This window comes from Humulus lupulus, chromosome 4 (assembly GCF_963169125.1).
Source record: "Humulus lupulus chromosome 4, drHumLupu1.1, whole genome shotgun sequence".
Lineage (NCBI taxonomy): Eukaryota > Viridiplantae > Streptophyta > Magnoliopsida > Rosales > Cannabaceae > Humulus > Humulus lupulus.
Window position 1 is genome coordinate 107,922,607 of NC_084796.1, and position 12,593 is coordinate 107,935,199.

A 12,593-nucleotide genomic window follows, 5' to 3' on the forward strand; every position below is an offset into this window, starting at 1 on the left:
TAAATGATGATTTGATATAACAAAACTAAACTACAAAAGTAGTTTTTGTCATTTTTCTAACGCCAAATATCTATAGGAAATAATGTTTGACCTTTTGCCTCTAAAGTGATCTCTGTTAATAAGCATAAAAAAAAAGGAAAAGAAAAGATGAAGACTTTAATAGAATTGTGTTTAGACTTTATAGAATTGTATTCAGAAATATTTCATGCTTTAGATTTTACTTCAGCAAAATTATGAAGCAAAATTTGTAATTTCTTAAATGTGTAATTATTTAAGGTGAGATTGAAGAGGTCAAAACTCATAAGCATACACATCAGCAAAATCAACAACATTCCCCAACGGTTTGTCATGATAACAATTCTATTATTTCTGGTGCCATCTATGATTGATTTGTTTTAGGTACCATCTTCCTAATTTAAATTTGTTAAATGTTTTTGCTGCTTAGCTGCTTGCCAAATTCTGTTCTGGTTTTTGAGGGAGGATTAGCTGTCATACGAGTTGTGCAACATATACCCAAAGATTTTGAGGTAACATATGTTTTCTAGGATATTAACAATTTTTTTATTAAGGACAATTATGTATCCACATATATTTTGTTGTAGAATTTCCAAACATGTATTTATGATGCTAAAGTTGTTGAGTCTTAGTACATTTGACCTGTAGAGAGCAGAGACAAAAGTAATTCTAATAAAAACTTGTAACAAATGTCATTTATTCCCTCTTTTAGGGTTTACTTGATATTACATAAAAACTTGTAACAAATATCATTTTCACTTGTAAATATGGTAGACACACAAAGAGAATGGAGGATTTGATGGTTTATGAAATGTAATTTATTTTGTATGATAAAGATTTTGTCTTTCTTTGATGATAAAGTGACCGGTCATTGGAAAAGATTCATTCTTATTATATTAATTTAATAATCAATTATTAATATTTGAAAAATAAATTGGATTTAATAATAGTAATAAAATTAATAATAATAAAAAATGTTAGAATTTATTATAAATTTAAAAATGAATAAATTATGGTTGTTTAATATAAATATAATTATTATAAATAAATTAAATTTACTTTAAAATTATTAAAATTAATTTGGTAATTATATATAGAAAAATATTTTAATTTTAGAATAATTAATTAAGTAATAAGAGATCATAAAACTCAAGTTTGTTCAGGAAATGATATCGGCAAAGAAATGATAAGTTTCAAATATTATTAATAAAATAATGAATAATAAAGATTAATAAAATTTATCTAATTATTTTAAAAAATAAATTAGTCTAAAAGTCAAACAATAATTAACTTGTAAAATTATTATTATTATTATTACAAATTAAAAAATTATGAATAAATAATAATTTATTTTTAATTATTTTTAATTATTTTAATTAATTAAATAATAAAAGTTTGATATAATATTACCTAATTAAATAATTTAATTTAATAAAAGTTGTAAATATTAAGAATAAATAATAAATTAGTTTAGGAAAAAATATTAAATTGTTTATAAATAACATTATCTAATAAAACATCAAAAAATAGCATAAGATATTATAATATTGCATAAGATTTCAAAAATGATAACAAATTTCCTTTGTTATCCATTCCTATTCACATTACTAAAACTCACACTCTTATAACACTTTAGATGGTGATTGAAAAGACTTGGACAACATTGAGAAATCATGGTTGTCAAGAATATTGGAATGGTCTGCAAGCTTTTTTGAGGATGGCGTCGGAACATAAAGATTCTGATGGAAGAATTAGGTGCCCGTGTGTGAGATGCAATAATAATATATTTGAATCTTTGGATGTAGTTCGGGCACACGTATTCGATAGGGGTTTTCATCAAGCTTATGATAAGTGGATTTTTCATGGTGAGGTGGAAGAAATTGTTGCTGATGAGGTGGTTGATGAGAATGAAGACGATGAGATGATTCACGTTGTGGAAGACTTCCTTTTACCGACAACTGAGGAAGTAGAAAGGGATTCCAGTGGGAGTCAGTATTATGACCAGTTATTTGAGGAGATTGAAGCAGAGTTGTATCCTGGAATTGATTGGATTTCATCCCTGAAATTTTTGGCAAAGTTATTGCATCTAAAAGTTAGAGGGAATGTGCCTAACAACATATTTGATGAATTGCTGAAGTTGTTAAAGCTTGCATTTCCTAAGGAAAACAAAATTACCGGATCGTACTACGAGGCGAAAAAGAGATTGAAAAAATTAGGGTTGGGATACGAGTCCATTCATGTGTGTCAGTATGATTGCTGCTTATTTTACAATGAGCATGCATCTAAAGAGACATGTCCAGTATGCGGAAGTAGTAGATGGATTACTTTCGAAATGACGAAAGGAAAAAAAGTGCTACACAAGGTGATGCGTTACTTTCCGTTGACCCCTTGGTTGAAAAGATTATACAGTTCAAGGATTATAGCGAAACACATGATATGGCATCACGCCAGAAAATCAAAAGATTAAGGGGTGATGCGACACCCGGTGGATGGCTCTGTGTGGAAGGACTTTGATGCCAAGCATCCTGATTTTTCAAGGGATCCCAGAAATGTTCGTCTGGGCTTAGTTGCTGATGGATTTAATCCATTTGGCAATATGAACCTTGCGTACAGCATGTGGCCTGTGGTGTTGGAAAACTATAATCTGCCACCTTGGTTGTGCATGAAAGACAATTATTTCTTGTCGACCCTCCTTATTGCTGGGCCAAAATCACCCGGTAAGGACATGGATGTATTTCTGAGACCATTGGTGGATGAGTTGAAGGATTTGTGGGTTAACGGAGTTGATACAAGAGATAGTACGACCAACAAGATGTTCAAGATGCGGGCAGCCCTTTTGTGGACAGTGAACGATTTTCCAGCTCGCATTAGTTTATCTGGATGGAGTGGTCAGGGATACAAAGCTTGTCCTACGTGTAATGAGGACATAACTTTCGTCTGAGTGATCGGTAAGACATATTATGTTGGTCACAGAAGATTATTGCCAAGTACTCATCGAATGAGAAGAGACAAAGAGTTCGATGGAGAAGTTGAGAGAAGATGTCCTCCGTGACGATTTACTTGTGAGGATATACTAGAACAAGTTAATGCTCTTGCAGCGCAAGTTCCAGGAAAACATGTGAAGTTTGGGGGTGTGAAACGTAAAAGAGGAGTAGATGAAGGTAATTGGAGGAAAAAAAGTATTTTTTACGAGCTTGAGTATTGGTGTACAAACAAATTAAAACACAATATAGATGTCATGCATGTTGAGAAGAATGTGTGTGATAGTCTCCTTGGCACCATCTTAGACAATGATAAATCTAAGGACACCACTAATGCCAGGCATATCAAAATTATTTTTAGAAATTATATTGTTAGAGAAATATAACATCAATACTAATACTGGTTATTGTTAATAAATTTTAAAGCTCCACCGACGAGAAGAAAAGGTTGTGGCCTTGCTAGTAATAATGTTCTTGAAGAACGAAGGAAAAAAGCCGGGAAACCATTGGATCTAGAGCTTGGTCCTGTGACGAACAAAGTGGTTGGGCAGGAGGATCAAGCTTTTATTCGCATTTTGGACACTCTAGTTACCATTTTGTGTCCGGGACATTACTTGGATTTTGCTGATGTACCTCAACAGTTTAAGGATCAAGTGCTTGATCGTATGAGGGTAGAAAAATTACAAATTTTGTACTTTTCATTATTTATTTCCATTATTTACAAAGTCATCTAATTTTTTTTCTTAATGCAGTATTACTATAATATAGACGGTCATCCACAACGTGAGTCTATTCTGGCAACTGTCAATAAGGAGATGGGCGAAACATATCGCGAGAGAAAGAACAATAGACATAAACACTTCAAAAATCATTATGCTGGACCAGAAGATTTGGAGAATGTCCTCTCTAAGCCACCTGACTATTGCACTAAAGAGGCTTGGCATAATATTTGTGAATTGTTTTTTAGCAAAAGATTTTTGGCTCGTTCCGCTAAGAATCAAGCAAACAGAAAACAAATGAAGTATGTAACAACACAAGGCACAAAGTTGTTGGCAGCTAAGCGTCACCAATATGTAAGTGAAGATGTTAATTTAATTTTATAAAATAACACATTCTGAAACATTTTGTTTACATTTGTATAGGAGAAACCAGATGCGCATGTTGTTGATACTTGGAGGGATGCTCATATGAAAAAATTGACAAAATCTTTTGTCAATGAGGCAGCTCAACAAGATTATGTAAGTGAATAGTATTGTTTTCTTGTTTCTAATGTTTCTAATTTTTGCTTATAATGTTATCTTTATACAGGAAAAAATGGTGGCTGAGGTTCAGAGGTCACAGCTTGACAGACAGAGTCAACAATAGAGTGAGGCATCTCTTAATGTATCTGGCGTTGATTCGTCCTCAGTCGATCAATACGAGATACTAAGTAAAGTACTCGAGGAGAGATCTGACTACCAAAGAGGAGTGGGTTATAGGGCGAAAGGGAAGGCAAGAAAGACAACCTCTAGCTCTACAGATCAAAGTCAGTCCCAAGCAAATACTGCTGCTACGCCTAATGAAGATATGACTACTATGGCTCTGATGATGAAGGCAATTCGTGAGACGCTTCAGAAGGTGGTACCTGAGTAACCCAGTAATCTGTATGACCCACAGTTTGACAGTTTTCTGCAGAGGTATTTGCCACCACAATCCGAAGGTGGTTCATCTTCTCAGAGTAACACTGCCAATCCTGACCTTCATACACCGCCACAGCAGCAGTACCAGCCTCCTTCACAGTATCCGCCACAACAGCAGTACCAGCCTCATCCACCGTATCCGCCACATGTGTCGTCGCAACATCCTCCTCAATATCAAAAACAATACATTTTTGGACGCTCTTCTCAGTCTCCTCCACTATATTTTAGCTTTACTGATTTTCAAGGTGGATCGATGCAACCTCTACTACCTAATGTTAGGTATGGGGAGGTTGGAGGTTCGTCGCAGCAGCCATATGTGAGATATGGTGAGTTTGGGGGAGGGTCGCAGCCACAGCCTCGAGATCAGTTTAGGGACCTCACGCTCGGAAGATCATCACAGCCACCTTATATTCCTTCACCGCCACAGCCACAGCCGTCGCCCTCACAGCCACAACCACAGCCACATCCACAACTGTCGCCCTCACAGCCACATCCACAGCTGTCGCCCTCACAGCCACACCAAAATGTTGAAGATGAGGACAATTTCAATATTAATCTTAATGATTTTATTTAGTTATTAGTTTATGTATTTGGATTGAATTAATACTGTATTTATTTTTAATGACAATAGTGATATTAGCTAGGTTGATAAATATTAAAACTATTCACATTAATTTTAATGTTAGTTATGTTTAAATTAATTAAATGCTTATTTTGTTAAATTTTATTATGAATTATTTTTAAAAATAATTAAATTTAATAAATATTAATTTATTAATTTATTTCAAATAAATTTTAAAAAATATTATAAAAACAATATTAGTAGCGGACCCCGCGGCTAATAATAATGCCTATGACAAAGGTATTAGCGGCGGGCTCCACCACTAATAATATTATATCAGCGGCGGTGTGTTGTTCCACTGCTAATAAGCATTAATAGCGACAAATAATTAACGGCGGGTCACTGCTGCTAATACGTATTAGTGGCGGATTTTACACTTATTAGCGGCGGAGGTCTCCACCGCTACTGTGGTTAATTCTTGTAGTGACACCATATTGAACCTTGTATTTTAGCCGATTACCTGTTTGAAATCTTTGTTTTAAAAAATTAACTTTTGGACCTCGTATTTTGTCAAAATGTTAAAAATAAGAATAGATAAATTATTTATTTATTATTATTATTATATGTAGATATTTTGAATTGACATGTATTGTAGTTGTTATTTTAGAAACAAAAATAAAATAGAGTTAATCACTATTATTATTATTATTATTATTATTATTATTATTATTATTAAAGTGCCGAAAACATAGTTCAAACGATTTGCTGTACGTGTGCTTTTATTATTATTATTATTATTAAAGTGCTGAAAATATAGTTCAAACAATTTGTTGTATATGTGCTTTTATTATTATTATTATTATTATTATTATTATTATAATACATTTTGTGTGGTTTTTTTTTATTTTATAAAAAGTCTAAATTATGTATAAATAAATTTATGTTTTGGTAAGATTATGTTGGTTGATTACATGTTTGGAATCTTGTTACATCCAGATTTCGAGAATGAGAACTTTGACCTTGAAATTCAGGTTCGTAAGGTGTAAGTTCGAAATAAGCAAGGTCATTATAAGGTCCACCAGTCAGGGATCTCGTGAGCTCGAATAGTGTGTAGCTTCAAAGGTGTTTCGAGTCTATAAAGTGAACTCGCAACTCACAATAAGTAAGGGTTCGACACTTGTATAAGTTTCTTGATGCATCTCCTGCCCTCAGACAAGATGGTTCGAGCTCGAGAGGTAAGCTCGAAGGTGACGACTTTGTCAATGATTACTTGTTGGGAGCATAAGCAAAGTGAGATGACGAGCTCGTAATAGATAAACGATCTCGAAGACACATGGATCCAGCATCCGAACATGTCAACTGAGTGTGAATGAATTTATTGTTATAAATCCCCAATATTTAAGGGATCTAATGTAATATTGTTATTAAATCCCACATTTTATGGGATATTACCATGTGCATAACAAATAATGCATTTATTGACATTATATTATTTGATTTACAGAATATCTTCCTGAAATATGTGGGAACGAATTCTGAAACATTCTCTATAAATAGAGATGTAAACTTCATTTGTAGGGGACGGAAAAAAAAAGATCGAGGGAGAAAACTCTGGGAAACTATTTTCTGAAAGTTTCCAGAAGACTCCAAAGAGCTAATAATATAGACTCATGGACTAGGCAGATTTTAATTGCTGAACCATGTAAAAAGATCTTGTTTTCATTCTTTTATTCATTTCCTCTAGTATATTCTCGTTTAATTGCTCTCCTTTTTTAAGTTGACGAAAAACGGCGTCAACAAATTTGTATATTTAAAAAATTATAAAAAGAAAATTGTATGTTTAGTTTATGTTTTGTGTAAGTGTTCACACCATATTGAACATTGTATTTTAGTCGATTACCCGTTTGGAATCATTATATAACAAAATTAATTTTTGGACCTCGTATTTTGTCAAAATGTTAAAAATAAGAATATATAAATGATTTATTTATTATTATATGTAGATATTTTTAATTGACATGTATTGTAATTGTTATTTTAGAAACAAAAATAAAATAAAATAGAGTTAATTATTATTATTATTATATTTTTTATATATATATATTTAGAAAATAAAATAAAATAGATTTAATTACTATTATTATTATATTTTAAAAAAGTAGAATAAAACTATATCCTTTTTAGAAAAAGTTGAATAAAAAATAAGATAATAGATAAAGTGATTTAAAGTAATTTTAAAGTGTCACATCATCTCTTTGGGGCTCTCCTCCTTATAGATATGTAGATTGTGATTTTAGAAAAAAAATAAATAAAAAAGAGTTAATTAGTGATTGAGGAATTATGATCTCGAAAATCTAGGCTCGTTAGGTGTAAGCTCAAAATAATCACAGTCATCATATGATCCTTCAGTCACAGTTTCGCTGTAAATGACGACCTCGTGAGCTCAAATAGTGTGTAGCCTCGAAGATTCTCCAAGCTTGTGAGGTAAACTCACAATAGCAAGGGTTCAACACTTGTATAAGTTTTTGCATCTCTTACCCTCAGAAAAGATGGTTCGAGCTTGAGAAGTGTAAGCTCGAATGCGATGGCTTCGTCAAGGGTTACTTGTTGGGTGTATATACGAAACAAGATGACGAGCTCGTGATAAACAAGTAGTCTCGAAGGCATAATGAACACAGTATCTAAGCTAGTCGGTTACGTGTGAATGTATTTATTGTTGTAAAATCCCTATGTTTAAGGGATATGATTTAATTAGTTATCCGATCCCACATTCTACGGGATATTATCCTACATGTAGAAAATAATGCATTAATTGGCATTATATTATTTGATTCACAGAATATCTTCCCGAAATATGTGGGAATGAATTCTAAGACCTCCTCTATAAATAGAGAAGGAAATTCCATTTGTAAGGAAATGAAAAAACTGATTTCTCGAGAGAAAACTCTGGGCAACTATTCTTTGAAAGTTTTCAGAAGACTCCCATGTGCTAATAACACAGACTCGTGGACTAGGCAGATTTTAACTGCTGAACCACGTAAAAAGATCCGGTTTTCATCTTTTTATTTCATTTCCTCTGATATATTCTTGTTTAATTGCTCTCCTTTTTAAGTTGACGAAAAACAACATCAATAATTTGGTACTTTCATTGAGAGCCATTAAATAGTGCATGAGTCTATTTAGTCAGAGAGCCTCTCAGATTAGCAATGGCAGCAAATGATCCCAATATACCTGAGGAGGAAATTCTAGATGAAGATGAATACCCCCGACAGCCTGGAAAGAAGCCTATGGTGAATTGTGATCCTGATGAGAGGAGTGACTCATCTAACTCCCGGGGATCACCTGCCCCCAGGGCCGACAAGGATATGTACTACAATCTCGAGAGATATGTTCCAATCGCAGAACTCAAGAATCGCCAACTGCGTAAACAGTTGGCAGAAGCTACAAAACATAATGAAGAGCTAGCCCGACTAGCTGCTGAAGCACAGGCGGCTTAGGCCCCGCCTCCGCAAGATACCCAGGCTTCGCCTCTGCGGGACACTCAAGTCCCACCTCGTAGGCCTAGGGGGCGACCTCGTAAGAACGCGACCACCAGAAGGATGGGGCAAGCTCTGCCACCAGCATCGCATCCTATTCCACCAAAACCCCGGAGAAGTAACCGGGATGAAGGTGCTGCCAACCCAACTTCAGCGGCACAAGCAGGAATAGGGAATAACCAAGCCCCCTCAGTGGCTCAGACCCAAAATCCTGGTGCAACGCAGAATGTACCAGTGCCTGATCGGGCGAATTCAGGGCCATCTAGGCTTCACAATGGAAGGCAGCCACCTTCTCCAATAAGGCACCCATCATCGACAATAGGACACCCCTCGCTAGATCGGAGGGTTCCACGACCGGCCCACCAAGAAATGGATAGGAGAGCTGAGCGTAGACATGGAAATGAAGAAGCTGCTCGAGAGCGTAGGGCTCATCCTACAAGGTGCTTGATGTCACAGTCTCAAACTATTGAGACGAGGAGACCGACAGGAAACCCATGTCGTAATACTCATGTAACGATCCATGTTAGCGAAAGCTTGGATTACCCTAGGTCCATGAGTATATATAACATGGAGCCCATAAATGCCAGAAATCGAGATCACCTAGATCTACGGGAACATTTAAACCATAATTGGGGACGTGATAATCCCCCGAATCTAGATCTACGAGATCATCTGAACGGTCGCAAGCAGCCAATTTACAATCATGCACCGAGACGGGGAATTGGAGTTGTAATCGATGATAACCAGCTCCCTCCAATCCAGGCCAGGTCTCCTATAGATCTAGTCCAAGAGAGGATTGAGCAGTTGGAGAGAGCATTCAGGCTCTTGCAGAATGAGCGCAGCCATGAAAGGGATGAAGAGTTCGATGAAGAACTCGAGCCATTCACCTCGCATATCTCTAACACTCCTTTCCTTTAGGGGTTTAGGATCCCTTATGTCCCACCATTTGACAGAATTTCTGATCCGTACAACCATCTGAGCACGTTCAACACGATTATGCGCGCCAGCAATGTGGGCTACGAGGTTTGGTGTATACTGTTCCAAACCTCTTTCACGGGACTAGCAAAAAACTGGTTTGAAAAATACAAAAGACATTCAATTGCTTCCTGGGATCAATTGTCGAGAGATTTCAAGAAACAATTCAAAGCCATGGTCGGCATTAGGCATGAGGCTTCATCCTTAACCAATGTCCGGCAGCAGCCAAATGAGTCACTAAAAGGTTACCTCACAATGTTTAACTTAGAAGTCGCTCGAGCTTGAGATGTCGACGATAGTGGCCATTTAATGGCCGTTTGAGCCGGAGTAATGCTTGGAAGTCCTCTCTCAGAAGATTTGCAAAGAAAGCCTATAAGTTCCTTAACCGAGTTTAATCGAAGAGCTCAGAGGTTTGTTAATGTAGAGGAGGCAAGGTCAGCATTGAATATGACCTCTCAGCCCATAACTACAACAACAAACGCAAACTCTGCCTCGACCTTGGTGGATCCTACAACTTCAAAACCCCCCCGGGACAACCCTTCTAAGAGAAAGAAAAATGAAGGGAATAACCCCAAGGCATATGGGGGAAAGAAGAAGAAAGGGGAAAGATACTTCTCCGTATACAAGATGTATACTGAGCTCACTGAGTCTCGGGAGAATATCTACCTGGCTAAGGAAAACCAGGTTCCTTTCAGGCGACCTGATCCCATGAGGAACCAAAAGGCGAAGAGAGATTCTAACAAATATTGCAGATTCCACAGAGATATCGGGCAGACAACCGATGAGTGTAGACAATTAAAGGATGAGATTGAAGGATTGATCTCGAGGGGGTATTTCAGTCAGTATGTAAGAAACTGAAACCCCAATCAGGCTTCCACCAACCAGAGGGCAGCAGCTGCACTACCTGCCCTGTACAATAACTCCCGAGCTCAAGAAGATGAACGACCCCCTCCGATTGATGGAGAAGATGTTATAACCATCTCGGGGGGACCCCATATCGCAGGATCAAGCACAAATGCCCAGAAAAGATATGTGAATGAGTTAAAGACTAGTGACGGTTCTCCCTACAAACCCGAACCAAGAGCTCCAAAACAACAAAGGGTTGAAACTCAACCCATAAATTTCACTGAAGACAACGCGTCCCATGTACAGTTCCCTCATAATGACCCTCTAGTCATCACCCTTCAGCTCACAAACAAAAGGGTACACCGAGTCCTAATTGACAATGGGGGCTCGGTGAATATCCTCTATAAGGCTACTTTAGAAAAGATGGGACTCACGCTTCACGACCTTAAAGCCTGTGCAACTACGTTGTATGATTTTTCAGGAGAAGGGATTGCCTGCATGGGATCCATTGAAATCCATGTGACCGTGGGAGACTACCTAGTCTCTATAACCAGGATGATGGAGTTCGTTGTAGTGGATCTTCCATCGGCCTATAACGTACTGCTTGGGAGACTCGCCCTAGTAGGGCTGGGGGCAGTTTTGTCCATTAGGCATCTGGCCATCAAGTTCCCGACTTCTAGTGGCACCGAGACTCTAAAAAAGGACCAGCTCGCGGGGAGGGAACGCTATAGCATTTGTGTTAGAGGGAAAAAAACAAACAAGTGCACATGCACTTGTCATAATTCAGAATGAGGACAGGACGATCTTCGAAATCGACGAAGAAATTGACCTTAGAGTAGAGGAAAGAGCTGACCTCGAGCCATTGGAGGATCTCGAAGAGGTCAAGCTCAAAGAAGTCAATCCCCCAAAGACTGTGAAGGTGGGGATAAATCTTTCTGAAAAAAGCGAAGTAGCAATTAATTTTCTTCTTAAAGAAAAACCACGATGTTTTTGCGTGGTCACATTTGGACATGGTAGGGATAAGTCCAAATGTGATAAGCCATGCACTCAATATTGACAAGAGCTTCCCCATGAAGCAGCAAAAATGGAGACTCCTGGACGATGATAGAAAGAAAGGTTTAAAGGAAGAGGTCGACAGGTTAAAGGCAAATCGGTTCATACGAGATGCCTTCTATCCTGATTGGATTGCCAATCAAGTATTGGTTCCGAAATCAACTGAATGTGGCGAACTTGCATCGATTACTCCGACCTAAACAAGGCATGCCTAAAGGATTGCTTTCCCTTACCTTAGATCGATCAACTCGTAGATGCCACAGCTGGGCATGTTCTTATGTCATTCATGGATGCTTATTCAGGATATAACCAGATCGTCATGCATGCACCGGACTAAGAGCATACGAGCTTTGTAACCGATAAAGGGCTGTACTATTACAATGTTATGCCCTTCGGACTTAAAAATGCTGGAGCAACGTACCAAAGACTCGTGAACAGAATGTTCTCCGAGCAGATAGGTAATAACATGGAAGTTTATGTTGACGATATGTTAGTCAAATCTAAACATAACGATAACCATGTAGACGACCTCGAAGAATGCTTTGTCGTATTATGGAAGTACAACATGAAACTCAACCCCCAACAATGCTCTTTTGGAGTATCGTCAGGAAGTTTCTGGGCTTCATAATAAACGGGCGAGGAATAGAGGTTAATCCTGACAAGATCCAGGCGTTAATTTACATGCTGTCACCTCGAAAGCATAAAGATGTCCAGAGTTTAACTGGACGGATGGTGACATTAAGTAGGTTTGTTTCTAAATCTACAGACCACTGTCTTCCATTCTTCAACCTTTTGAGAAGAGGTAAAAAATTTGAATGGACAGAAGAATGCAAGCTCGCATTCCAGGATCTAATGAAACACCTCGCGGAACCTCCGATGTAACGCCCTACTACCTTAGAGCCGTTACTAAGTGAGTTTAAAACGGAAATTGTGCAACTAACTGACT